The 15,471-nt window shown below is 31.3% G+C and overlaps 1 protein-coding gene across 2 annotated transcripts in view; it reads right to left on the bottom strand.

Moving 5' to 3' along the window:
* The window catches only part of LOC125069616 (zinc finger homeobox protein 3), a 108,257-nt gene extending 95,236 nt beyond the window's left edge, over nt 1–13,021 (bottom strand). For both annotated transcript variants that reach the window (XM_047679179.1, XM_047679180.1), the window contains exon 1: nt 12,776–13,021. The gene's annotated coding sequence lies outside the window, so the exon portion shown is untranslated. The remainder of the gene's footprint in view (nt 1–12,775) is intronic.
* Between the last annotated feature and the right edge of the window lie 2,450 nt (nt 13,022–15,471).

Below are 15,471 nucleotides of genomic sequence, written 5' to 3'. Positions count from 1 at the left end.
ACTACTGGTGCGTTTTCAAGTTGCACCTTTTAATTATAATTTTGTGGTGAATGAAGCGTTACTCATTTGCTTTGGTTTTCTATATGAATATACCTTTGTCAATGAAGTACGGAATATGAATGGACGATAGTCATGACATTAACAAACACATATAAACATTAAAAGGACTTAAGTACAAATACGAAACAACAAATTCTATAAACACTAATTTTCCTCACTAATAGAATCGTCTGACGTCATTTCTTAGAAGATTTGAACGATCTATTGTATGATTATTTACTGCGAGATATGTCGTAGCTGCATCAGACACGGTGTATTAATATATATTATTATATATATAGTGTAGGAACAGCCTGAAAATGGGCACGACTTGGCTGAAGTTATTTTTTAAGGAGATCGTTTTGCTTATATGCGGTCTGGTATGAGAGGTATTTACCTATACAACTTGTGTATTGTATTATTAAAAAGGAAATCAGCAATCTCCTATCTTCGAGACAATTATAATGTAGGTATTTGCATCTATTATATGGTATTATTTAAATTAATTAATTAAAAAACCGATCCTTGAAAAAAATTTACCCTGAATGAATAACAATTTAAAATAACCATCAAAGCCGGTGATTCAATAGTTTCGACAAATGAGATGGTAACGCCGTACTGAGAAATCCGTGGTGTAAAACCGGTAGTCTATCTCACACCGTTAGAACGGTGTAGACATTAGACAAACAAACCAGAATTGATCATGTAGGTAATTGGGGGAATTGTAGCTTGACAGACTTAAATTTGATCTTAATGGTTTTGTGTATACCAATTTAACATGTTTAATTTGTATTAATATAGGTAATACTATTTATTTTTGACATTTTTTCGTTTAATTATAATATGTCAAAAGTATAAATAGATGATCATTATGTATATATAATAAAAATGTCCCTATAAATGCCGCTTATGTAAAAATAATTAGGTCGGATTCTATCATGTGTAAAGTCTACAAGCAGCCTTGATCAAAGAAAAATAGTAGTTTTAAGTCTAATTTACGTCAAATTATTCGTTTACATTTATCGTCAATTAAGGCTTGTCTCCAGTCTGCGCCGAGCACTTACATCGCACATTCTGATGCGCTCGTAGTGATTTCAATCGAAGCGTCTTTTAATTAATTTCCTACGAGATTACAGTTGCTGTATCATTTATTAATATTTGAACTGTCTTTTTAGAATTTTTAATTTAAAAAAAAAATCGAATTCATTATATTTCCTACTGGAATGTACTTACTGCTTTAATTAAAATACTCGTAATTTAGGTAGGTAGTTATAATATGTTTTGACGTTACACATCAAAATGACAATTGACAATGTTCATTGTGTACTTGTACATAATCAATAGTTTCGAAGTTCTTATCACAGAGGTCATAAAGCCTTCCGCTTACCTAGATACCATGTTTAGAAACGCATTAACGATATAGGGAATTGTTGATATTCCTCATTGCTAATGTCAATGGGTTTATTATATGTATGTATTATTATTCACCATCAGCTGGCCCAATAGATCTTCGTCTGTCTTTCTATCTTTATTTACATAATTCTGATGAATTAATTTGTTTGAACCATTGCACTGATTGAAAAAAAAAGCTTTATGACAGATAGTACGATAGTAGTGACAACCTACGGAGTTGAAGCTGTTCAATGCAGATGAATGCACGGAACAGCTAGTTATAAATATAAAGGAAACGTGAGTAAGACTTGTATGAAATCTGTATAGTACTTTACGATCAACACAAATTTATATGATATGTTTTTTTTTAATATAATCGATTAACATAATCGACATAAATTAAGAAACCGTGACAATGTTCATATCCAATAGAAAATATTCGTGCCACGTACTTATTAAGCTGGCGGTTATTTCAACATGACTAATTAATAAGCATCTTAATACGAAACCTTGAACTTTTGATTACTTGGAAGTGGACAATAGATCTTGTTATATCCACTCGAATGCTAGTAACAATCGAAACGACGGACATATCTGGGTAATTAATCGTGTCTTATGATTGATTAAATACATTAAAGCCAGACACGATTCCCATTTAAATATTAAACCTATTAGACAAGTGACATAATATTTAATACATTTTTTATCTCGACCTCTGCATAAAACAACGTTTACTTTTGGAAACAATAATAGAACTTATGAATTATTTATTCGACTTACTTCAAGTTTGAAAAAAAAAATGATTCGAATCACGAAAAATCAATTTATATATTCGAAGTGAAATTATGTTTCGAAATAGTATAATCTGTAAATACGTTCATATAAATTCTGGTTTATTACGCTTTACGATTCTGCAAAACATTTTATTGGTTTCAGGATTGTATGTAGGTATTGTAAAAATTTTTTTTTTTTCTATTTCACATTATGACAGTTGGAATACAAAAGAAAATTTGAACGTATGTATTCAATTCGAACGAGGTAATATTTAAATGATAGATGACATCGTGAGTCCTTTTAATGAAGTGTAATTTAGCTACTGCAGAAAAGTCAACGCATCGCGAGAGCTTACTCAAATGAACTTGCACTCGACAATATTTGTTAACGTAACAAGGTAAACGAGGATATTTATCGTCATGATTTCTTTGAGTGGGCAACCCTTTACGCCTGCTCCCGTGTACCACGCGAGCGTCGACAAACACGCGCTAGTGATGCGTAACGCAAACTCTGTTGTCGATATTTACACGGCGACTGCAAACATTGACTCGATATTTGAACAACTCGCGAGCTAATGGCGTAGTGGCCAACTTGTTTGCTGGCGTCAGATTCACACGACCGCTCCGCTACTGTAATTAATGTAGCTTGGTAAAAATTTAACATCGACTTTTGATATACGTATGCCTTTTAAAATGAATGTGACTTTTATATACACAATATATGAACAAAAATGTAATAAAGAATAAAACGAGATAAAAAAATAACGTAGGGTCATAACTTCATTTTGAATTCCTTTCGGTTTGTTCCCGTCTCGCTCTGAACGCTCCCAGCAGGGGGCACCATCGTTCTCACCTCACGACGCGAGTGGTAGCCGGCCTTTAATAAGTATCGATAAAATATGAATATACATATATAAATATTTTCGATGCTTATCCTTATTATATTCGTTACCTACCTCGGCTATGGCGAGCGGTATTGCCTCCTCCGACCTCGCATTGAATGGCAGTTTAATTAAAAATTTACGCTAATTTATTTTCACTATAAATCGAAATATGCGAATATGTTCATCATTAGCAAGATTATAATCTCTATAAATCTACTTAGAGTTATCACTGGCGTCTCCGATCCACTTTAGAATCAAAAACTAGTTTTAAATTGAATTTGTTTATATAGATTAATTATTAGATTGATAGCGGTTAAGTGTTGCATGGACAGAACTAATTAATCTTTTGATTGGTATATCATATTAATTAAGCGGCTTAAGGTTTTGAATTAATTTATTATATACCCAATATTTTGAACAATAAAGTCGAAATTTGAGTAGCTGAAATTTAATGGATTTATAGTTACCGATATAATAAAGGTTACAAGTATGACTACATACATACACTAATTCCACTTAAGTCTTTCTATGATCCCCGTCTATTTACATTCCTACGAACATCAGTGGGAAAATTCATGAAAATTAAATGTAGTTTCGTAACAAAGGCCCGATCATACACTATTAATATAAAGTTGAGTTCACACGATACGATCTCCATGTGGACGTTTTCGTGGGACACGAAATTATGTTTTTTCAACACCAATTACGTAACGGCTAAATGTGACGGAAAACAAAATTGTTGTACAAACGAGCATTAGTAAATAAAGATTCGAGTTGTTATACGTTGTAATAACGTGGACATATCGAGTTTTAATTTCATTATTAGATTTAATAGCGATGTCTGATTGACTGACGCAGTCATTTAAGATGAAAAGCATTTTTTTTTTGTATTCGAAATCTATGCGTAATCAACTCTTGTGTAAATTTGTACAGTTGCGTGAACTCTTCTATTTATTTTTGTATACAAAATGATCGAAGATTTGCAGCAATTTAAACTTCAATTATAAATCTTTTTCAATCATTAATTAAAACTCACACAAATTACAATGGTTTATAATATTGAGAGAAATCTTAGTGTGTCCACATTTCTGTGGACCGTAATCAAAACGTGATTGTCGCGCATTCCCAAAAAACTAACTTAATTGTGTTGGGGCGAGTGTTGATGATATAAACAGTAATTACGTGGCTCTGCGACCGAAAATGTTATTAAAATACGCTTAACGAACACGCTTCGAGTAATCTTTACTATAGAAAAAGACTGGGCTGATTAAAAAAAAAACTTGCATTTTAATATAGAATGACATTCGAAATTAGAAGCATTTTTGAAAATGACATCTGTATTTTTTTATAATTGTCAACTGTCAACGTTATTTTGAATTTTGGTTGTATACATTCTAAATGCAATTGTTTTTATCGAAAACTTTTGCGACGATATCAACGAGGTAAAGTGTTATTTTTTTCACGCTTCGATACAAATTAAATTAAGCAAAGTTGTAAGATGTACATTATCGTAATGTTAACAGTCGAATCAACATACATTTTGGCAAGTACAGCAATACTTAATTCAGAACGCAATATTGTAGTGAATGAGACCGTCGAAAATTTTTAATGTAATCCGTTCAAATATTGGCTGTACCGATTCGAAATCATTAGTATGTTGGTATTAAAAAGTTACGGACATTTTAATGGCTATTAAAACCACACCTGTTCCAGCCAAGAAGCGTTTGAGGCGTGCACTTTCGAAAATAATTATCATATGAATATATTTCGCGGCAGTTTCAGCCCCAGGGTGCTATTGTCTTAAGGTAATTTTTATAGCTTCGCCAACCCTGAACAATGGCAGCCGCGAGCTTATTGTAGGATGGAGGATTACCTCTCGGCGGTCTGAGGACATGTGCAACATTTTTTGCATTTATTTTGGGATATTGCGCCATAAAAAGTAACTTTAGGATCTTAAAACTTTTGAGAAATACGTGAATCGATCGAGCATGCTCTGAATGTAAAGATTGAAATTAGTTTCGCACAAATCCTAATGAAGACCGCAGATCGTAATTCCATCGATTATGTAGCGAGGTGCTCGTTTAGCAACGGATCGTCGAAACGATCAGTTTTCACGGCCAACGTTTATTAGTTTAAAATATAGAGTCGTATTCAATTTTACACCTCCGCAGCGATACGATATAACGAGCCCCAATATTAACGTGTAATTAAACCATAAACTAAGATAAAGATAACGACTACTAAACATGCCGAAGCGAGCTAATCCAATGTTATTTACAATTAGCCGTAATTATAAGCCTTAACTATTAATTGCCACCAATATTAATTATCAATAAAAACCGAAAATTCCGAACGATATTTATAAGATACGTGTCACAAATTAAGCTGATTACTTGTTTATTTTATGAATTAATTGTGCTGTAAAATATTATAACCCGCCATCTTCATTTATTACGGCGATATAGAGGTGACGTCAGCTTCTATTAATTACAGAACAAAGTGACTTAAGAAATTGTCAAAATTTATATCGATCGAATTTACTATACGGCGAGTTTACGACACCTCGATATATGGTAGAGCTGAAAATGCTACATCATAGTCTTACAGTGAGTTATTTAGAGCTGGCTTTTAAAAACGCGACCACATCTGCTAACAAAACTTAATTAAATTGACATTGTGCATGCATAATAAAATTATTCGCGCGCAATCGAGGGACGCATTTACGCACAATGTCTGTACCGCAAATTCATTGCGTGATGTCTCCGGACTCGTTCCAAGACGCTTATAAGGGCAATATTATCATAAACAATGAAATTGAGCTGCTAATTTCGAGTTTTTGTCATCTCAATGCCTATAATAGAGCTGTAACAGATGCTTTTATGAATAAAAAAATAACTTATCTATTTTCGTTTCTGCGTTTTTGACATTATTAACGCTCGCATCACTACAAATAAATAGAATTTATAAATTACTGTCAACACATATAAGTAGCATACACTGGAATTCAATTGAATATATTTAAGAACGTTTTATAGTTATGTGGAAATAAGTATTGTTACGCTTTATCCGGACTTTGTCTTATTTCGCTAGCAGATCGTTCGTATATCAAATTAGGGGAAATTATTTAAACATACACGTTAGCAAAACCTTGTGGTATAAAAGGTGGTAGATTCTACAGTCGAACAGTAATATAAAAACGATATAAAATATATGTTTTGTCCCGTTTTAAGCCCTAGTTAGCCTCGTATTTACGGTGTAAGAATGGTTTAAATTTTAAAGTATTAATTTATATTCAGCCTACATCAAACATCGATTCATATGCTGTAACCAAAATAAAAATAAAGTAGTTATTTCCCGATAGTTTTAGTATCTAATAATTGTAACAAGCAATGACCGCTTATCGAGTACCAACAGAGCGATGGTATCGATTATTTAATAGCAAATATTGTTGATAACGTTTTTGGGAGTTATCGACTATCACTAATTATTGGGAGATAGCTCCGCTATTACAGCAGTGAAGTGCCTTGACAATGCGACCACTTGGCTAATCTGCTTTTATTTGGGGACTTACTATATACATATGTACATATTTGTTTTATACATTGAAAGTTTCCATACAATGATTGCATTATACATTTGGGTACATCTTGTTAACCGACTGCTGAGGTTATTTATTGACACATGATAATTTTGTAACTGAAAAACCAATTCCACTCAAACTGTATTGTAACTTGATAATATCAATACTTCATTCATGCCAAAAATGTTGTTAGACTTTTGAAAAATCCTCGTTATATTTTCTATATGTAAACAGATACAAATAAAGTAACTTACAATTGTTGTTGAATTTGTTGTTGTTGTAAAGGGTTATTTAGTACACCAGTCTACTCGATAATCATCAAATAATTTGATCACTTCACTCATTTAAGTAAAATTAATAGTTCTTTATAACTTAAAAATCTTCAAGTACATAGAAAACAATCATATAGGATTAAAATGCAATTAGCACTTTACATTACTTGTAATAACAAATATACCGATATTTATCAACTGATAGCAGCAATATAGTAGGGATTATATCTTATCTAATATTAAAGTTTACAAATTTATGTTCATGTCATTTGTTTTTTTTTTTTATTTATTATTAAAACTATGCATAGGTTATTCGTATTAATTATAATAATGTATATTCATATAAATTATATTTTTAATCAACGTTAAATGTTTAGTTCGAAATTCGAATTTAGAGTTTTTTTTTTTTAATTAATAAATTATTTTAACATATAGATGTATTTTTTAATATTTGCCTGGTTTTCATTTTATGAAATATTGAGAATACTAAACTTTTTTTTACTAGGTATCTAGTTAATGGAACGTGAGTGGTTAGTGTAGATTGCTATCTAACGAAATTGATGGTTTTGTTACCAAAATATTGAGGTCTGAAATATTTATATCCATCAAAATATTTTGCACAAAAAAAAACTATTTAATTAATTTATATAAAAAAAAATCCTCATTAATTTTCTACGTTATATAGGTACCTACTTATGATATTTGATCGTACTGAATAAACATAATTATGTACATTCGAATCAATATTTATATACAAATAGCTATAGCACGAGTACTAAAGCTCAAAAGGTAAACATAGTATGTAATTGCACAGAGGCGTCAAAGTTAGCGCGGTGTCAACGCGGAATGAGAGGCACTGGCTCTACAGCCCCGCACGCCATTCCGATTCGCCTCGGGCGATTTCAATAACCAAACTTATTATTTGAGATACGTGGAGCCGTTTCGGATTCATAAATTTATTTTACGCCACCTAAACCGAGCTAGCCGATAAATTGGTAATAGTTCGGGATAATTTTAAATTTATGATCTCGTCTCATTCGTCTTGCTTTTACTTTTAGTAGTTTGATTGATCTTTTATTTATTCTTTTATCAATTGCCAACGAGGTCGGTTAAAATGCGTTTTGTATTCTAGTATACCAGAATAAGGATGTTGAATAACATATCTAGCGTGTTGATAAGTGTATCGGAGTAATTTTCGCCAATCGTTCGAGTTGAAATCGATCGGCTAACAGAATAGTGGCATCGGTCGGCAAGTTCGACGGCTGGCCTTGGAGGAACCAGTTCGTCTCGTCGAAACACCTCGCGGCAATTATTCAATAAAACAAAAGCATCTCTACCTTTACGTCACATCGAGAAATGCTGTCAGATTCATTTCGCTTAATTAGCGAATTTTGCCCATTCATTGAGTATTTCGACTAAAATTCGATAATCATGTAGTTCAGGTATTTTAAATAAAGTCATTTAATCGGTTTGACTTAGTGTTTAATAACAATTTATTGTATAAATAGGTGTGTATTTTCATTAAATTAATATGGACAGATTATCATTTAAATACTATTCAAAGTTATATCTATAGCCAACTTCTCACATAGATAAAACTATACAACATAGAAACTCATACATTCAAATATAAATTATATTTTCTCGTTATTTTTTCCTCGGATCTCTGCACTTTTTTTAAGCACTACTGGAGTTACCACGTCATAATTGTTTTCAAAATGTTTATATTTTATATGTGCAATATCTACATATAGCTCACAAAAGTACTCTTATGAAACATTTCATTATTTAAATATTTTCAAAGAGTTCGCAATAGCAAAGAAACTTATGCTATAAACATTTCTTTAATACACGATGTAAAAGAAACATATAAATAGTTAAACAAAGCATAACAAGCCAATGTACTTACTTACTCGTTGTTAGGTAAAGAAATTTATTATTCGGAACCAGTTAAGTGGAGCTCATAATCATCGCTTACAAAGCCCCTAGTCGAACGACTCCTTACACACCGTAAGGCTCCATTCTACGGACACGTGTGTCACGAAATGTGCCCCATTATCACACATTCCTACAAAAGAAACCTTCTACCCGAGGCACGAGTCTGAAAAATAAACCACGAAATTTGATATGGCACAGGGCATTAACTGTCGAGACGCCTCTCCGCTATTGTGAGTCCTAGGCGCGAGCCATACGAAATATTTCAAATGCAAATCGTGCTAACGCCATGAATGTAATAGTTTGTCGTGGCATGCGCACGCACCGCATACACCGGAAACAAATTATCATACCCATATAAGCACGTACGAAAACGAAAAATTTATTGATGTCACCGGGCACAGATAAATTGCGCTAAACGAGAAAATGGAACCAGAAAGTGGACACCGTAATAACTTGAATACACAACGGTCGGTCTGCACAATATAAATAATAAATTGGACATTTCGTCGTAAGAACCGTTAGAATTATTATCTCCTAACAAATTCTTATACTTCGACAATTGATTTCAATAAATGCTCTTAGTTGCTGGGAGCGCTTAGTAACATCTAGTGAATAATAAATTTAACCGATTCATTCCTTTTTATGTATTAAATATAGTAAACAATTTAGATTATATAAAAACTAATGTTTCGTAAAAGTCTCCATCAGAATGCGGCGTTGAAATTTCGATAATCGATTTGTTCGACAGCCATGTTTGTTGACATTTGCGCACCGATCGCGACCGTTGTGGAACGAAAATTTATGATCTCGCGTTTAAATTTGGAAAACGCGGCAACGGTAATAGAACGCGTGTTTTTTTTTTTTAATTTTAACGGGTCACACGCGTCAACTGTTTTCGGTAATATGTTTACATCATGAATTCAAATTTGGAATACGTTCACGGACCGTTCAGTCGGTTATACTCGTATTGTATGGCCGACCTCAGATCCGACCTCATCCTGTTATGTAAACTTGTAGAACATTATGTTTACAATGTTTCAGAGGTTTCTATCTGGATCTGTTGAATCTGCGAGTGCTATTGTGGGTGCGTGTAATACTATGTATCTAGGCGAAATGCCGACGTCCTCAGGTCGGTGACTTGAAGGTATTATCAGGCAGACAATTTAAACAGCCTATTTATACAAAATTTATGGTTAGACGTGGAAACTGCAAATTTTATTAAACATAAATGATCTACTGCTTCTCAGATATTTAATGGATTATGTGGTTTCATTCTAACAATAAAAATGATAGGTGTATCTATATAATCAAAATAATTACCATTATTCATTTTAAATCAAAATAAGATTTTAAATAAATCATACTCATTTAAAGAATAGAGTTTTAAATGTAATTTATAATATTATATATATGTACTATACTAATTATATACTACTACTACTACTAGTACTATGTACTTAATTAGCAACTATCGATAAAGGTAAAAATAAAAACTTTATAATAATTTGAATTTGGATAACAAAATTTCAGTTTTAAATTTATCTAAGTACGTACTCTCAAAAACAAACACACTTATACTAAAAAGTGTTATCTCCCTATTTTCGGTCCATCTCAACGAGCCGTCACGATGGCCCTTATCTGTGCGCCTACGCACCTTTATCAATTATACGAATGCGCTCTGTAATAAATTAAATATTGTTTGATCACTGATATCGATCTAAGGTCGTTTTGATTAATGACTATATCTGTCCCGAATATCGTCTGGGATATCGGGATGGATCGAAACGATCTTGCAAGATGGCCGCCCCGTTGCGAGAGAATGCGGCGCGCGCGCAACGATTGTTTTTATGTTAGTGTAATCGAAATTCGAATATATGCTATTATTTCATAGAAATTTATAATCTAATATAATTTTATAGTTCATCTTAATTTTTTAGTTTCGAATTAGAATTACGTTTAAATATATTTTTTTTTTATATTTTTGATTAACTTTGTAGAAGTAATAAATGTATGGGAAATTAAATTAATATAAAATATCAAATATTTATTTACGTAATAACTAAGATGTTATGGTATTATTAAATGATTTCAAATAATTTAAAGATTTGACACCTGATTATGTTATATAGGTATAACAGTTATATTTCGTAGGAAATAATCTCTTGGCATGAATTTCTAAACTACTAATTAATGTATTTGGTATTTCAATAGAACCACATTTAAGGGAAAAAAAGGGTCTGAACTTCTTATTCCGAGATTACTAATTGAAAAACAACATTAACTTTTATTTCAAAATATTTGAACCTGAGTTTTGTTTGAAATGTAAATCACATTTTAGACAACATATCAGAATAATTAAACTTTTTACAATTTTCTTCCTTATAAACATAGACTATATAGGTATATAATGGAAATTATATATTCAAATATCGAATACAGGAACATTAAATTCAGAATACAGATAATAATAACTATTAGAAAAATACATACACGTACCTATTCCCTATATATCTTGTAAGATTTGAAAGCATCTCTATATTTATTATAAATGAGAATATATTGCCATTTACATTATAAAAATAATGTTTTTAATAGATATTTATTTATTTAAGATAATCAAATTTTTGTTAATACCTACCTATTTATTAACAACACGTTATAAGCAAAGGGTAATAAAACTGGTAAAACTGGCAATAAAATTTAACATAATTTTAGTGAACATTTTCGTTATGGGGACTTTTTTATTATTTTTTGTATTATTATTTTATTTTCATCAAGACCAATATGAACAGGATCAAAGTTCGAATAAGAATTCTTACGAGTAATTAGAATTTATCGTATTTTAAGCAGAATATTTAAAAATAGAATCGAATTTTGTTGTATTATTTTTTCCATTGTTTATACATTTTTCTTAATTTTTCTAATATTATATTATACGGAGTGAATTAAATAAATTTAATGCCAAGTTATTTTCAGGGAAACAAACATTTGTGATAAAAGATTCCTAACTGTCGATACGTTAACAATGATTAAGCCACATTTCAGATTGACAGCTTTCTAGCTTTTTGTGGATGCAGATTATAATAATACCATAACTGAAATGTATGTTTTACCCGAATTCAATTTAATGAAATTCCATTTTTAAAAAACATTAAATTGTTTATTTTTTTATTACGAATTTGCCTTTGTGTTTTTTATTAAAATAATATTTTTATCTTGTTTGTTATGGTATATCTTAATGTTTCTATTAAAAAAAAATGTATTCTATTTTCAAAGATTTTAGAATTATGACTTTTAAAACAGTGCGACGGCCATTAAAGATTCGCGAAACACCGAAACTTTATTATTAATACAAAAATAAAGGTAAGTGTTCATTATACTGGTATTTTTAGCACTTGCACGTTGAAATGATAACATGTTTATATCAAGATTTTAAATAGTGATGATAATAATTAATAAAAAAAATTCTCTAAACGAAGTCTTTTAATATCTGAAAATAGAATCTAATATGTTTTCTAAAGAGACAATGGTCTTATATGTTAACTGATAATAATTTATCTTTATCTGACTGTTGGAAAAGTCTAAGCGTATGCTAACTAACTTTATGATCAAAATATCCACTATAAATTTTGAAATTTTCTTTAGAATATTCATCAAAAACTCTATTGGCCATTACTAAAATGTTATCATAAGACAAAAAAAAAAATTTGAAAAACTTTCGTTGACTTAAAATTTTCCTATAAGGAGATAGGTATAAACAATGTGCTTTTCTAAACTAAACTTCGAAGTTGACTGAAAATAGAGAGCGAATGAAAGAGATCAGTAAGTGGACACTACGAACATAAGTTTTACGTAAAGTAAGAGTCCAATATAAAATTGTAAAACGTAAATAATAACCTGTGAGCATCGCCCGCAGAACGCTGCTAAACACGTATTTGCGGCATATCACGCGCAGTCACTAATAGCACTTGTCCAATATTTGAATGTAAACTCAAACAACACTTGGGGGTCAGTCAAAACACAGAGAACTCGGGCACGATAACACTGAACTGTTAATGAGGAACTGAGGGTGTTGTCGCTTATAGCTTGTATCGTTCCGATTGTTGGCCGAACACGCGCGACACTACACTGTCAACGGTCGCCGGCACACTGCGCGGCCGGTCGCTGCGGCCCCCCGCTCGTTCCGCTCCCCCCCGCGCCTCTCAGGGGGCGGGGCCCGCGCGAGGCGAGGCGAGCTTAATTACGCTTAGCGGGCGAAGCGGGACGGCGATAGAGTGGGCGCGAGCTATTAGCGCGCGGAGAGCGGGACGACGCGCGTCTTAAGTATTTTGTATAAGTAATGAGGGGAGCGCGGGGTAGCCCGGTGCGGGGGAGGGGGAGGGAGAGGCGCATCTCCCGCCAATCTTTAATGTTGATTACGTCCGCCGCCGCCTCTGAGCGTCCCTCATTAACGCGGCCACGCCTCGGCGTTAATTACGCAGAGTAATTGCAGACGATCTGAGCACAATAGTTTTTATTCGAATTCCGTGATTCGACATTTATTTTGGTTCGCTTAGCTTAAGACGCTCGTCAACGTATCGTTTTAATTGGACAAAAAATTATGACACGACATTTACAATTGTAAAACAAACATAATAATTAATACAAAGAGAGCATTTTGAGATAAATCTAGACCTATTGCAATATAAATCCAATTAATATCCCAAAGAAATGATAAAGAAATTTCATACCTACTTTTTATTTTTATGCAATTTATGTAATATTCCTCTAAAGAACAGACCAAAAACTGTTTAAAGCTTTTACGACTGTTTGGTGTTTAGCAGATAATAAATTATCCCACCTATTAAATTTTATTGTTTTATTTCTTAAGCCAGTTATAACTAGATAAATCTACATATGATTTTACTACTCGCTTATTATGTTTTAAAGTTACAACATTTTACATTCGGCATCGCTTAAACAATTCTACCAAAACAAGCATTAGTCCAGACAACAATGTCCAAGCCTGTGTAATATTTTCTCGAAAAACGAAACCGATAAACAGTTATTTAAGTATACCTACAGAAAAAATAGATATTCGAAGCATCTAGATAGATATCTCTGTTAAGATAAAGTTATCAATAATATATAGATAATATATTTATTTTTCTTGTCTTAGGTAAATGAGAAACGTCTCTACATAACTTGCTCTATTATATTTAAAATATGATAAGTACTATATTAAATAAATTAAAATACAAAATCATTCTTTATTATATTTATCCCTTTATTATTTCAATACATATACCTAAGTCACACATACCAACTATATATAACTAACTACATAAAACAAACTTAGGTGGGCATAAGTGTGTGTCGTTACCTACTCACATCAACGCATGGAATATAAAATATTTGAATTTAGAACGAATTCGTTTTGTGATGTCAAGAATAAAAATGTTTTGTTAATTCGTTACAGGGAATACAGATTGTATTCATTTTGTCTTATTACAAGGTATGATAATTTTTTAATTTATTATATTTGGGAAAGTGATTGTCGAAGTAATCTTTTAAGCGTTAAAAAAATAATTAGAAGTAGGTACTTTATCCAAGTAAGCTCTTATATGAGTTTTTGAATCGTCAATTTATATAATTCATTAAAAGTTAATTTACTCTGGATCAGAAATTAGATTCTACTATGACCGGCGAGAAGATCAATAGTTATGCATTATTTTTCAATAACTTCTATTTAAAAGTGATATATAGTTCATTTACAATGTCACGGTTTCAATACCAACACGATTGAGTTTTTGTTCAAGCATTTGATAACGTTTACACGAAACTACGTATTTTACATTTGATAAATACATATAATACCTACATAATTAGAAATCTGTTAGTACATTTTAAATTTAATTAAATATCTGATCTATCTAATATTGTTTATTCATCTTTATAAGTAGATATGCCTGTGATTGTAATCTGTCTATATTTTTTGCTATAAAAGTTTTCTATCTGGATGTATTTGGTATGGCGGCTTATAAAAGTTTATTGTGATATTTATATACATTATAATTACAGACTTTCTTTCATTAGGTAAATACTTTTAGAAATAAAAGTTTCTATATAAACATTATCATAATACATTTATATAGAGATACAGTTAATTGATATTACAAGTTACTTGAAAATAAAACTGAAATTATTTCAATTTTAAAGAACTCTATTTTTAATTCTATTCTATTTTATTTAATTTGTTTTCTATACGAATAACTTAATTTTATTGTGTTATATACTTACACAATTATTAACAATATACGCAGTTCTTATAAGATTATATTAATATTAAGTAAGAATATTGATATGGGAATATTTAAGAGTTGTAACGACATTGAAAAGTTTGCTTTGTTTTTAGTTAATGTAAGTAATCAGAGCTCCACGAAGCCTTTGCCCGAATGTCGATTAAAAAAGTAGAGTCAAAATTTGATCCAATACCAAAGCATCAGTAATAAATTAACTATGTAAGGCTATCTCATTAAATCCGTATTATCACATATTTATGATATTATAATTAACCCTCATCATCTAATTAATTAATTATGATAAGTAGGTAT

The sequence above is a fragment of the Vanessa atalanta genome, chromosome 15, assembly GCF_905147765.1.
Source record: "Vanessa atalanta chromosome 15, ilVanAtal1.2, whole genome shotgun sequence".
Lineage (NCBI taxonomy): Eukaryota > Metazoa > Arthropoda > Insecta > Lepidoptera > Nymphalidae > Vanessa > Vanessa atalanta.
The sequence above is the reverse complement of the archived record's forward strand: the minus strand, read 5'-3'. Positions and strand labels throughout refer to the sequence as shown.